Source organism: Athene noctua, chromosome 2 (assembly GCF_965140245.1).
Source record: "Athene noctua chromosome 2, bAthNoc1.hap1.1, whole genome shotgun sequence".
NCBI classification, from domain to species: Eukaryota; Metazoa; Chordata; class Aves; order Strigiformes; family Strigidae; genus Athene; species Athene noctua.
This window is the reverse complement of record NC_134038.1, coordinates 140,794,115-140,808,949: the sequence shown is the minus strand read 5'-3', so window position 1 is coordinate 140,808,949 and position 14,835 is coordinate 140,794,115. Positions and strand designations below refer to the sequence as shown.

Sequence of the window (14,835 nt, the reverse complement as noted above, 5' to 3'; positions counted from 1 at the left end):
TGAGTGTTACTGCAGCCAGTAACTCCACAGATTTCAATAGAGTTGCTCCAGATTTGTATCAGGGTGAGTGGAGAATTAGGCTCTACTATGATATTTTTTAAATCCACAAGAATGTAATTCTCCTTACCCAGTCATAAAGCCCATGGCTCTTTTGATCCTTTCTACTTTCATAGCAAGTTATTTAGAGAAACTAGTCTTTTAAAGATTCACATTAAAATAGTTAAATTACTGCTTTCTCTCACTTTTTGTGATAAACCAGCAGTTACTTGAATTTAACCTATTTTCATGCTTGAGTCTATGCACTGCTTTATTAGCACTGAAGAATAAGAGAGCAGCACGGGAATTGCAGAAGGTGGCTTACTTTTTACATCACTCATTTTTTCCCCACTCTCTTTTTTAAATACTTTTCCATTGCACAGCCAATAAAAGAAACTTAAACTGACCTTATTTAATAAAGGGTATAAGATAACCTTTGGGTGCTATACAGATAAACTTAAGGATATGGAAGTGAGGAAAGAAGGAAAATTCCTTAACTTATTTTTAACTACAAAGTCTCTCCATTTTGTACACTCTCTGGGAAATTATGGAAGTCTCTACAGATGTTGAAGACAACCTTAAAAAAATGTGCAAATGCTCTCCCACACCTCCTTCGCTCACCACCAGCAAAAGGGGCTTTTCTTTTAAGTCACAAAAAAGAAAGTCGATGCGGTGGTTGAAATCCTCACAAACCTTTAACAAAGATTTCTGCTTCCTTAAATACTCACTCAGTAATGAATTTAAACAGTAGGTAGTAAAAGATATTCCTGACTAAAGCAATTGATTATCTTTTCCCTACTCCATTGCTCAGCTTTTAGTTTCTTCGGGTTATATTTTACTACCATTCTATGAAAAGAAATTTCCTATAAGTGAGATATTGGCATTCCCAAATTTCTAATACAGACAAGGCTCATTTCTGGACAAGCACAATTCCAGGCACTTGGCCATCACATGCTCAGGTCACCTTCGGCATTGCTGCTGGGCTCCTAAAAATATTTAGTGACAAACTCATTCAATGACCTGACCATAATGAAAAGCAGGCCCAGATTTAACCAACCAGCAAAATTAATTCAGTGTAGTACCTATGGAGGTCTGATTTACTATGCACAATTTGAAGCTCCTCACCTAGCAACTGACTACTGCTGTTGAATATACTTTTTTTAAAAAAGTTAAGTGAGACATATATCCGGACTGGGAATAATGGTAAACTAGTTCACACATGACTGAGTTACTGACAGTTGGTTTGCAGCATCAGTGCACAACTGAGTGACCTACTAATACTATCGTCCATAGCTTGGAGCATCCTGTTTCTTACTTAGACAAAATACCACTCTACACGTAATTACCATACCAACTCAGCACTCCAGAACTGAAAGATTTAAAGCACAATAAAGTTAAAAAGAGAGAGAGAGTACAATATGGTAACATCTCAATTTAGTGCTTGCTGTCATTCCATACAATGCATCCTAACCCCAATCTCAGATTCTGTTTATTGTGCTACAGAGCCCCCTGTGTTGAGCATCACATGTTAACTAGCATTACTTACATACGGCCAGGAGAAAAAAAAACTCAGATGTTGAATCAAGGAACCACTGGTCCAGGTTAAATTCCCCACATCAGCCAAATTGATTTCTGAGTACTTGCAAACAGCTTAGAGAGATCTGGCTATGAACAATGCTGCCTTACATGCAGTGTAAATGTAACTGAAGGCACAAGCCCACAAAGTAAAGAGGTAAAAAGGCAGCTTCTTCCTCTAAATGAGAAAAAAAAAAAAAAAAAAAAAAAAAAAAACAGCCTAATTAAATACATTTCTCTGTATTAAATTTAGGCAGTGTGTTCAAGGATGGCCAGTTTAAGCTCAGCGCATCCCTGGACAGAAAACTTCAAAACACACACACATACTGAGATTGGGACCAAGCACTTCAGCTGCATCAAAAATGTTCACTGCATGGTGGCACTCGAAGACAAGGCCCTCAGGAAGGAAAGAAATTGAGACAAGAGCCAAGAAAGCCATTTGAGAAAACAGTGCAAAGGACAAGGCAGCGACAGAAACTATTTGTATTGTTTATGTGGGATAGAAAGCTGAGGGTGAGATCAAATTATGCCCAGTTCCCGAGCTAACAGAGGTCTCGGTACCCTAGTAAGAGTAAGAAAAACATTCAGAGCCAAAGCAGAATCAGCTCCCGATGCTGGCAAAGGTAACAGAGGATTTGTCGTATTTTTCCCCAATTAAATTCAAATGTCATTCCTCCTGGTTTCTTCTAAAGACGCTCCACTCTTTATCACTCGCTGAGTCGAGCGCTCTGGCCAAGCAGAGTTGCATCCCACACCTTCAAATCACCTTACATGGGAGGGTGTCAAGACAGTGACATGAGCTGTCTCAAAGTACAAGATTATTAAAACCACACACCTAGACAAACACTGCTGATGACAATGTTTCGAGGCATTTATTTTGAAGTTGTGCGCAGGACTGACTTCTTGAACAAATTCTCAAAAAAAATATAAGACGGAAACAAAAACCAAAAGCAAAACATCTTTTAAGCTAAGGAAATTGTTGTAAGCTTTCAGTGTTTTACTTTGAAAATCCTACAGCCTTCAGCAAAATCCTTGGAAAATCTCTTCGTGTTTATAAAATAGCATTTGATATCACCATCTAGAAACCTACAAACCAGTGCAACCAACCCTTTCTAAACTCTCTAAGGGCAAATAACAGCTGCTTGTCCCCTGTGATGGCTAGTAAAAAAAATGCTGACTCTCAATCTTTTTAATTACAGAGTAAAATAACACCTTAGTGAAAAATAGTAGACATACTATTATTTTAAAGTGTCAGGTTTGCCCCTTCAACCTGAGCCGTAATAGGAGCAAACAATCAGTGCACAAACCAACAGAACAGCTCCTTGGATGTTACAAGACACAACAGCTTATCTGCTTCAACAAGTCTTTTCACTGCATCACTGAAATAATTATGTTATGTACGTTATGTTGTGCTTGTTATATACACAAGACAATTTGAATAATTTCTTTGGCTATATGTATAGAAAAAAAAAAAAGTATTTCCATAATAGCACTTTGTTTTTATATGTCAAGTCTACAAAAACTGATTTCTATACTTACTGCTGTAATGCGGCTAATGTTCAAATACAGCATGATAAGATACTGTCTGAGATAATTGTTTTGTCTGTGTCAGAGAATACTACACCTTAAAAATTGCAAATTAGCATAGTTTTGGTGAGTGAAAAAAGTGTTTTCATAGTTCTTATCCCAAACTGTTGCTTTAAATTTGTGAACAACTTCGATCATTTCTGGAGGCAGAAAAATGCAAAAGCCCTAAAAATAGTTTTTAGAGCCAGAGCCCTAAAAGCCCCAGAGCATCATAATTTGCAGGGCAAAATACATCATTCACCTAGAAACCAGGGGGAGGGAGTTTCAGGGGTTCAATCGCATGCAGCATGGAGAGAGGGAGAGGACAAATCAACAGAAATTGTTTTGAGATATTACAGAGTGGCAATGACCTACCAAGCTGTCTGATCAGCCCTGGCATTAATAGGACTGACATAATCTCAAAGGATTTTAAGTATTTCCACTATAACTCCTAGGTATTCATTGCAATGAGAGTTTATAAATAAAAGATGAGGCGAAATAATCTATCTTAATTATGTATGTCTACCTATTAATTTGGTTAGTATGAGATAACCAAATCAAAGCAAAAGAATCACCTGGACCTATGAAGCAGAACTGAAAGACCTGTTGCTTTATACAGGTATCTGTGTTTCCAGCAACTGCGTCTACTGAGTAGAGTTTTCCTGTAACAAGTTACAAGAAAAATCAGTATCTTTGGGCCTTGAGAAAAATTACCATTTTATTCCAATAATAAATCATATGGTCCTTAATAATAATAATAAATGTTGTAAGTAGAAACAGTTTTGCTCTTCTTTTATGCCAAAATCTTGTCCAGAAATAATTTTCTCATATTAAAGGGTTTATAGGAGAGATGGTCACTGCAATTAAAATTAAGCTTGAAAGACGGCTAATAATACATAAACATAGGTATTCGTCCTCAAAGCAACAGGTTCACAGAAAATTCAGAAAGTTAACTAACGGCAGAATTTAGAGACAGTATGGCAACAATTAGAGGAAAAGTCTTTGACTAAATAAATTGTTTTAAAAGCAACAACAACCTTGCAAGAACTCTTCTAATATTTAAGATCCTCATGCCTTGATTAGGGGCACAGAAACAGGTTTTAAAAGGGGGGCTATGAGCAGACGTGTTAATACCCAAGTTTCAAATCCTTCTGTAAGACTTAGTGAGCTCACAGAGACTCTGCCCACACAAAACTGAAAGGTTTAGTACATAAAAGCTGCCTTCTGAAGGCACTGTGAGATTGTCTCTTATCAACTCCAGAATGAACAGAGTGAACTCTGAAACAATCTTTTACAGAAGACTCCTCTGCAGCGCACAGGATAAGTGTAAGCGATTGCAGCGTATTTTAGATTCTCAAAGTGAGGAAGTGAACATCAAATTTAAAAAGCACCTATTAGTCTTTAACTGTGAAAGTTGTTCTGCTAAATAGCGATAAGTAAAATGACATGTACAATCTCACTTCAATCTTTTCTTTTAACCTATATACATGGTTTGCTTCCCTTTACATTCCCCGGGTTAAACTAGCAGAGGTAGAGTTTTATACATTGAAGCTGAACTATAAATGGGTATTTTGGTGAGGGGGAAAGGGTTCTGCTTGTTCTAAATGTGTAAACTTTTAAAAATATTGCCATTTTAACACCTGGAAGAGTGCCATCCAGTATTCAAGAGCAGCAGACAGAGCTTATTGTGGTTTTTATATGCTATTACAACACTTTTGGATTTTAAGCATTAGCCTGACTACCCCTAACAGTCTCCAATCAAAGATGTAAAAATAGGAGACTACAGCAGTTTCTTTTTCATTGCCGTAAGTTCATTATATCTATTTCCTGTTTCCCTCAAGTGTTTCATTTAAAGTTTTGGAACTTTGATGATCTCCACGGATGCAAACAAACATAAATCCCTTGTAAGCTAATGGGACAGCAGAAACATCCCCAAGCATGTGGACAGTAGTAGATACCAGTGCTTCACAACCCATGCATGATAAAGAGCAATGAGAAATCCCTGGTTAGTTATCATAAAAATAGTCTCCTTACCATTATCTGTAGAGTACGGTCAGGTCCAAGTTGTTTTGTTCAACCACCACGCCAACTGTTCTTTCTTTTTAGTGACTTTTAAAAAAAACCAAACCAAACACCTCACTTTGCCAGTGATAGCTGGGGGAAAAACTCCCGAGAGCTTTTAGGCTTCAGTAATCAAGGCCATCAGAACTGTACTTCATTAAAGCAGTATAAAACAGTTCAGTCAAGAGTTACATCCCAGGCTGTAGCTATTTGCCCCTCTCTCCTTCTTTCCTCTTTTCTCTCACAGTTTCTTTCAGTAAATGAGACTAATTTTTCCAGTAGCCTTTAACTCACTAGATTAACTGACGTGGAAAATGTGACTACAAACTCTTAGCACTGTCTAGCCTCCAGCCCAGCACAGAATCAACTTTGTTGCAAGTGTTGAAGGACACCTAGCAAGCTACTACTTGCTAAGTTCATAACCCAGGACTATATACGCGCGGCGAACAGGACTGCGCCATCTAGTTAGCTGCCAGCAGGCTCTGCTCTGCCTCTTGGGAGCGGATGCCTCGGGATGCAGGGCTTTAGCACTTGGGAATGTTCAGTCTCTTTAAAGATTCAATTGTGGGTTTGGTTGGGGTTTTTTTAAATAAAATATCACTACTGAGATAATCCACATCTAGTGGATATGGGAAAATTTAGGCTATAATAGCGCAGCGAACTTCTACATCTATCTTTGATTTACAAGATAAAAGCAACTTTTAAATTAAAGAGCCTTTCTGCTAATAGAGCTTATTATGCCAGAGACAGGAATGATTTTCCTAGAAAGTTGTCCCTGTGTGCATGCCTATTATCTTTGCTTTCCCCCTTCCACTAATGAGCATTTATCTAAAGAGCCTGTTAATCCTCTGATGTGTGCTTCTGGTCAGAGGTAACAGTTTGAATAAAACCACTAATCACTTATCACTAATCACTGATCATTAATCACACTTTTCCCTAGTGCTCTGCGACCTGTACAGCTCCCCTCAGGATTAAGGAGTCACAAATAAGGATTTTAGCCATTTTTTTAAATAATTTCCAGCTTTTGATACCGACAACCTCATTCACCACACCAAAGTTACAAAATACCGAGCAGAGACTTTCAACACTGTACACTTTTCTACTGAAAATAAACCATACCCTTGCGAAAGTGTACCTCCTTCAGCAAAATCCCCACAAACTACGCTACATTTTTGCATTCGTCTCTCAGCTTCCACCTCTCAATTTTCTTTCAGTCTGGTTTCTTGATTATTTCTGCATGACAGTGTCTTACAAGAAAGTTTTCCTCCACCACTGTTACTTGACGCACTGCTGCTTGTCCAAATGGCCAGACAAGGGAAGCCTGGCGCAAGCCAGCGGGTGAGCGTATCTCTGAAAACCGCACGGTCTCAAGGAAAGCCCAAGCAAGATGCTTCGCAGTAATTATTACGCTTCCGTTCAAGCTTTAATTTTGTCTGGCTAAGCGCTGTTTCTTGCTGATAATATATGGAAATCTTCTAGTCTCGCTGCTTAAGATACGCCTAATATCGTTCTGGATGAAACAAAAAACCCCCCAAACATATGGACGTTTCATTTTCCTTTATTCCTACCCCCATCTTTGCACGACCTCTCTCTTTCCGACTGTAAAGCTTGTATTAAGCCCTGGAGATGAAGGATCACTCACCATGCTTGGACATAAATAATAGAGGAGGCAGAGTTTAGCAAGTATTCCCCTTACACTCCCGAAGCTCTTATCGTCCTGAAAACTTCGCTGGGGAGAGAGAGACCCCTGTAAGAGAGGACAGTGGCGGGGGGGCGCGGAGCTGGGGAGGGGGGCGATGAGCGGAGCAGCGGGGCTGCAGAGGGAGCGGGGGGCTGCAGAGCGGGGACCCTGCCGGCACTCTCCCCCCGCCCCGCACCCGACGGCATCAGAAGCGGCGCCTCGGCCCCGCACCGGTCCGCAGCGTGACGTGAGGGCCGGGAGCAGCCCGGCACCCGTGGGGGTCTCACCGGGGAAGGCGGGCGCGCACCGCTCCGCGCCCTCCGCCGCCGGGTCCCGGCTCCGTGGGGCGCCCGGGCGCCGCCGCGAAACTTGTCCAGAAGTTTAGGGGCAGCGGGGCGAGGGGGCGGCGGGGCGGCGCGCCGCCGAGCTGTCACCGCCGGGGCACGCAGAGGCGAAGAGCCGTCCAGCCCGCCCCGGGGCGCGGGGAACCCGCGGCCCCTCCGCCGGGAGGGGAAGCACGCAGCGGGGTGCTGCCGGCGCCCCGCGGCAGCCGCCCCATCCCCATCCCCATCCCGGCGAGCGACGCGCTGAGACTTCCCCAACTCCCGGGGGTGCGGGCGGGGAGCCCGGCTGCCCCGCGGCTCGGCTGCCCCGCGCCCCCGGCCCCCTGCCCTGCCCCGCCGACACTCCGCGGGACGCGGGGTCGCTCACGCCCCCTCTCCCCCCGCCGCCTCGGCAGGGCAGCGGCGGCGGGGGACGGGAGGTATGGGGAGGGGGCGGCGGCGGCGGGACCCCCGCGCCCGGCAGCGGCGGCGGCGGGGTCCGTCGCTCCCGCCTGCGGAGCGGCCGCGCTGTAGCGGAGGACAGTTCCCCTTCCCCAGCCGCTCCCCCCGGCGCCGCCGCTCCGCGCCGTGCGGCGGGGTGCGCTGCGCGCCGCGCCGGGCGCCTGCCCGGGGCAGCCCCGTATTTTTAGGAACTTACCGCCCGGCGCGGCGCGGCGGGGACGGGACCGGCAGCGCGGCCGGAGGAACCACGTTGGACTGAGGGACGGTTACAATACGTTCTATTTAGAGAAGCATTACATCACCCTCCGTGACGTCACGTGGGATTCCTGAACTTCTAAATCATTGCGGTCCGTGCCGGGGGGGTGAGCGAGGGGGGCGGCCGGGCACGCGGGGCGGGGGGCGTGTCCTCGGTTGGCGCCGCCCCCGTCGGCGCGGGGCCGGGGGCGGAGCGGGGGTGAGTCAGCCTGGAAACAATGTCCCGCCCCCCGCGCCGGGGGCACCGGCACCGGCACCGCCCGCAGGGGGCTCGGCCGCCGGCGGCGCCCCGGCCGCGTCAGCCCCACGGGAGAGGGCTCCGGAACTCGCCTGTGTGTCCCCCCGGCCCGGCCCGGGCGGCGAGAGGGTCGTGCGGGGGCTGCCAGCCGCCGTCTCCCCGCCGCTTGGGGCGGTGCGGGGGGCTAGGGGGAGCCGGGGGGGGCTGTCCCCGCGGAGCGGCAGCCGCGGGGGAGGCCCGCGCTCGGCTGGGAGCTCCTGCTGCCCCGAACTCTTTCTCTTTTGGTTTTGGGGGTTTTTTAAAGCAATGTCCGAGAAGGGAGGAAAACCGCCGAGCCGAGCCGCAGCCCCGTGAGGGTGCACCTCCGCCTGCTCAGGGGTGCCCGGTCCACGCTGCCCTCCCGGCAGGGCTCGGGTGCCGCGGCGGACCCAGGGGCGCTGGGGCAGCGCGGTAATAAAGATACCTTAACTGATAGAGTGAGGCATTTCGCTGCTTTTTCAGCGCTTAACGTCCCGCGTCTAGTTGACAGGGTGCCTGTGGCGTTGTCCGGGACGGGTTTAATGTTCCACCCACCTTCCGTGCCTCCTTTTCTGGGCTTTCTCGTGTTAAGAACACTTCCTCGCTCTCAGCCTAACGCTCCTCAGCAGTGCCTCTAGCACCTAACTATCCACACTGTAGTTATCCAGGAGGTACTCTTATCGAAGATACATGTGATAATTAACTGGATTTAGCTGCTGATTCATGCCAGGAGGTATGACTTAATTTCGATGCAGTGTTTTAGCACCTAAGCCTGGGATAACTCGTGAGGAAACCTCAGTGTTTCCAGACAGGATCTAAGAACCTGCGATGTACTGCTCGGTTTGGTTTTTTCTCTGATAATCAGCTGAGAGCGTAATATAACATGTACTGCCAAAAATCAGGAACTACTTTACAAATGGCAATAATACAGCACTTTACTCCCAATAAGACCATTCTTTCACAGACTTATATTAGCCTATCTAATAGTCGTCCTCAGCTTTTAACAATTCACTGCCACTTTATGCAGGATTTAAGCAGATAGAAGCGGATCCTATCAATGACTGATGATAGGTTTTGAACTCATTTAACTACTTATGATAAGGCTCAGTGATGCTGTCACTGTAAGCCTACATTTTGTCAGGTATTATCCTTGGAAACTGCATACTGAGTGCAAAGTGCCTTACCTCTAAACGTCCTGAAATTATAAACTACAGAGATGACTACACTAATAATTGCAGTTACTTCTGTCACACAGGAAGGGGTTTAACATACAGAAACTCTGCAGTTTTTTAAGGCCATGACAAAAAGATTTAAGTGTGGGAAGCAGCTCTGCATCTCTCACTGAGATTTCATTATACAATTTACGTACTCACACTTCTTACAGACACACAGCTGGAACTGTGGTTGATCAATGGGTTCTCCCCGGGTAGGCGCAACCATTTTTCCTCCAGGTTTCTCAGTGAGACCAAACTGGAATGGGTAATGGAGAGTTCAGATGCCAGTCAAGGATAACAGGGCCCAAATCCCCCTGGTACCTGTGCAGTAAGAATCAATTATGGAAAATTTGACACAGATAGAAGCAAATAAAATACTAGGTGAAGTATTAGCCATAGTTTTATGTGATCAGTCTAGTGGTGATGCTTTCTTATGAATAGTATTGTAGACCCCATGTGACTTGTACAGAAATTATAATGAGTAAATAAGTGGACCCCCTTAGGGTGTGCACTGTGCTTTAATTTAACACATTTTCTTTAAAATTCCTGACTTGAATATTCTGCATGTCCTTCTATCCTGTCCGGAGTGTCGTGCAAAAAAACATCCTACAGGCAAGATGAACAGGGCTGGCACATTAGTCAGATCAGTAACTATACGTGCCATGTACCTATTTGGGCAGATCTTTACCACTTAAAGAGACAGGCAGCTTGCAGCAGTGGTTTTGTGTGTGTCTGTCGCTGGGAGGGTGGTGATAAATGCTTTGATAGTGGTTACATTGGTTTTTGCTGACAGGGGAGATGAGATGCTGGATTCCTGAAATGAGTCTCGGGTCCTGAGGGAAGACTCTTGACTCTTGAAATGAGCTGTAGTCCTAGGGAGGGAATGAGTACAGAATAGAGTCAACAGTTCCTCTCAGGTTTAAATCTGCTGCAACGTGTCACATATCGTTGCTTTCCCCCATGCCCAACTTCTGCTTCGCTTGTAACCCTCAGGTCCTGTTGCTCTCCTCCCTTTTCCAGCTCTTTTCTTCTCTATTTCCACTTTCCTCTTGCCTGTTACCAGCCTTCTCTCCATCCCAAGGCAACCGCTCTGATCTCTGAATGGGGATGTGAAAAGGCGCACTGAAGAGGTAGGTGCAGCTTTGTTTTGTTCTATGTTCATTTCAGTGCCTGGTCGTTGAGCAGTTCACAGAGAAGAAAATGTGTCAATCCCTTCAGCCTGAGGACACTGTGCAGAGAAGGGAGATTGAGAAAATGTAATTGCTGAGTTCTTTGTTGATGCAACCTGTGGCATGATGATAGGACAGGAGGAACTCCCCTGCCTGCAGAGTTGCTGCTTTCAAGCTGAGCTGATGCCTGCTTGTGTGTTGCCACTGTGAAGAACAACTCTTTAATATGAACTCCTATAAAGGTGGTTTAGATTAGCATATTCTACTCAGCAAACGAGGAGTGTGCATAGAGTCAGTTACCACAACTCAGCTGACAAGCCGTAACTTGAGAACGTGCTCTATACGGGGACAAATTTGGGCAAATCATAGAGCCTAATCAAAGGCACCTCCTGTGACAGTGAGGTGATCGTTCTGCAGAACTTCAGGTTCCTGTTCCAAAAGCACTATATGTTCCCAGCAAAAAACCCCTTGTGAGATACGGGATAATGTTAGGCAAGGAAACTTACCTTTCTGGAATATTTTTTTCTGTAATGATTGAATTTTGGAAGCAGCTTTCCAAAATACTCCCGCCTAGGGCAGGCACCTGGCATGGAAAACTCCATCCTGAATGGTTCAAAACTTGGCAGTGTTTTCAAGTGATTGAAGAAACTTATAACGAAAAGTACTGAGCAATCAACTACATGAGGCACTACCTGTTTTATCTGTAATGTTTTTTCATAACTAATTTAAAGCTAGAAAGTCATAGGCTGCTTTTCTATTTTTATACTCAGGCTTTTATAAAGCTGTGTTCTTCTGACAGCAAAATCTCTACTTAAATACTGTTCTGTATTTTAAGTTCTAATACATGTTTTCCACATAGGTCTTTGTCATTTTTATTCTTTAAGTGTAAAACCCCAGAAGAACATACAGCAGTAGCTTAATTGGTATGAAAACTACTGAGACTTTAGCAGTGAAATGAGTTAGAATGACATTTTGTTTGATTGATAGTAAATGACAGTAGTGCTGTTTCAGCAAACATCTAAAATCTTTGTCATATCATTAAAATCATTGGGAAGTAAAGATATTAAAATAATTATAGGAGTTTTGTATGTCAAATATCAGTCTCAGTAAGACACTCTTGCTGTCACAAAAAATTAATATTTACTGCTGGCACAGCTGAATATTTTACATACTCATTCTTCCTATAACATCATTAACCACATGTTTAACTAAGCTGCTGCCAGCGTTGAGTGTTACTCTCAGCTTTGGCACTTGCAATTATCTCGTTACAAGTACTTCTCAGCAATATCTTTTAGTCTAATCGAACAGTAATTTATTCACCTCCTTACATGCTACTAGAACTTCAGATCTCCACATTTATCATGTGAAACTACCCACAAAAAGTAAAAAAAAAAAAAGTCATTCAGCACTCTTTTCTCTTTAGTAAAGATCTATACTAGGCATGCAGAAGTGAAGCCTTAGAAATAAAATGGTAAGGGAAAAAATTGATTTCTAGATCTTAACAAATGCTTTAATCCATGGTGACAGTAAAATGCATTTTAAAAGGGGGTACAAAATATGCTATTTAACGTATAATAATCCTAGTGATATCCTGAACAAATGTAAATCTGGTGGGTTTATGCAACGTTTGATTCCTTAATTATTACATCTCTGTTGAGATCTCATCTCTACTTATTTTAGTTACAGACTGAAAGGGATATGAACAAAAGGAACCAAGTACTCTCTGTGGTTTCAGGGGCTCACTAGGAAGTACCAGATTAGTCTTAAAGCTGAGACAGAAATTGGAGAATAAGTAGAGGTAACCAGAAGTTAAGTAGTATTCAGCATTAAGAAAACCTTCTATTAGCTGAAATATAAGCGGTAAGCAATGTTCCCGTTCAACTGTGTCATTTCTCCAGTGGGCTGGAGAGGAAAGGAAGTATGATACATCACAGGGATGTGAAACAGTCCTGTGGGATACCAAGCATGTCATATCTGTGTTTCTTTGCTCTAAGTACATCTCCTCACCGTTCATCTGATGGTCTCACCTTTACGTAATGACATTCCTCTGTCTTAAGCATAAAATAAAGGGAGCCAAGTCTCAGGAGGAACACGTGCAATGCAAAAAAATGCTTTGCAAGAGAAGGCTAAAAGGTCCTGTTTCTTCTACCTAAGTATGGATTTACATGGGAGCATATTTGGTCCCATAATAGTATTAATTGCCATAGTTCCATGTTTTCTGGAAATAAACATGCTTAGTAGTACCTCCTGGTTTTTACAACAACAAATTGAAATCTTAATTCTCTCCTCTTTCTGAATGATACTCTAGACTCTGGCACTCCTACAGATACTGTGTGACACTGAAAATGAATCTAACAAGGGATTCATGTTCCCTTTGACAGCATTTATCGGCAAAGTGACCTGATTTTGGGTGAGCCAAACAGCAGCGATCTATGTTTTGCCATATCTGTGCTGCAGAAGCCACAGCCCAGAGATGTTGCCGTTTCTTTTCCATTTCCTGGAAGGTTACCTGTGAAGTATCAAATAATCACTTAATGCCAAACTCCCCTGTCCAAACTAAACTGCTGAGTGTCTGCAGGACAAAACCTGTGTGCATTACTGCTGAGAAGCTGGTGGAAGGAGGCTCGCTCTAGACCTGCAGGCTTTTACCCAGTGTCATAGATGTGTTGATTGGGTATGTCTAACTGAGCTTCAAGCAGCGCTTAAAATGATGGCTTTTAGCTCTTCCCAAGTTACCCAAATCAGTCTTATTCCATGTTTCTCCTTACTCTTGGTAAACTTAAGAGAAGCCATGGGTTATGCTTGTGCCATATAAAAACAATGGACAGGAGAATGAAGAGGCATTGTCCTCTCTGCAGATAAGACCCAGATGGAAGCTAATCCATGCAGAAAGGTGTGTGCCGGCCTCCTCAACCTGGTGAGAACAGCCAGGATGCACAGAAGGCCCAGAACGGCAAGACGGGGGGTTGCCTCTCCTCCTTTTTTCATTGTTTCTCTTGCTTCTCTCATGAGGTGTCCCAGTACATCAGGAAGCACACAGTGTTTGTCCAACCTCCTCTCCTTCAGATCCCAGTGTACATTTGTTCTTAATGCCTGTGCTGAGCGTGCATGTTTTCTCAGCTCTGACACACAATGCCATTTAACTGTTCACATTTTGTGCAGGAGTGGGTACGTAATGGTTCTCCAAGTGGATCTGATCTCAGATACCTTCACCATAGCTGTCTGCCATGTGGTCTATTCCAGGGAGACAGATAGAAAAGAGAACCTTTATACTTCCTTCTATATCCACAACAATTCAAAGAACAGTTTGTTGCCTCCATACTCAGACACCATTATTTCATGCTTTTTTGGGATGAGGTCGCAAAATAATTCACATTATTATTCCCCCATAGAGCTCCTGCATGATTTCTCTTTAATTTGACATTTTTAATGCTATGCTTGTTGTTATGTTATACTCCTACTTATAATTTGTTTAGTGCATGAATATGGAAGACTAATTTGATACATATTTTTTGTATAGTATAGCTCCAGTCAGACACATATGGAGGTTTATATAGATTTTTGCTGTTTGATAGGGCTTTGGGATTTGGTTTTTGTTGTCTGGGTTGTTGGGTTTTTTTCGGACAGGAGCAGAATGAGAAATAAGAGGTGAAAGAGATGACATTTTTGAATGTTTCACAGAGCCTAATTTAGAAACCCTATTTAAGCAAGAAGGGAAAAAAAAAAAAAAAAGCAGCAAATTCTTCTACAAATTCTAATCTGCCTCACTTGGTCACATCTCCGATTATTGATGGACTGGAATAATATAACAGCTGTATTTATGCATACAAATCGTGGGGTCATGTGGCAAGATCTTACAAGTGCAATTAACTATTTCTTTAACAGACTCTCTTATTACAAGTGCAATTAACTATTTCTTTGACAAACTCTCTTATCAATTCTCTTCTTGGGGATGTGAAGAACATCAGAGATACAAAGGTTGCTTTTCCTCCCTTAAATGTGCTATAAAGATGGCTCATTCACACCTTCATATGACTCACTTTGAGTTTTTTGCTGCTCGGAACAGAAGGGGAGAAAATACTTTGCATGAGAGTCTGCAGGTATTCTATTTCAAATGCTTCTACCAACACTGTCACTTACATCAATACAGCTTAAAAGCCCAAGAGACCAGGAGAAATACACAAACTGCCTTAACAAATATGTCCCACAGAAACTCAAGTTATGTTGATCACGAGTA

The 14,835-nt window shown here is 43.6% G+C and overlaps 1 protein-coding gene across 1 annotated transcript in view; it reads right to left on the bottom strand.

The window, feature by feature from the left end:
* Window positions 1-7,937, bottom strand: part of CREB5 (cAMP responsive element binding protein 5) — a 257,787-nt gene extending 249,850 nt beyond the window's left edge. The window contains exon 1 of the mRNA XM_074898084.1: window positions 7,901-7,937. The gene's annotated coding sequence lies outside the window, so the exon portion shown is untranslated. The remainder of the gene's footprint in view (window positions 1-7,900) is intronic.
* Between the last annotated feature and the right edge of the window lie 6,898 nt (window positions 7,938-14,835).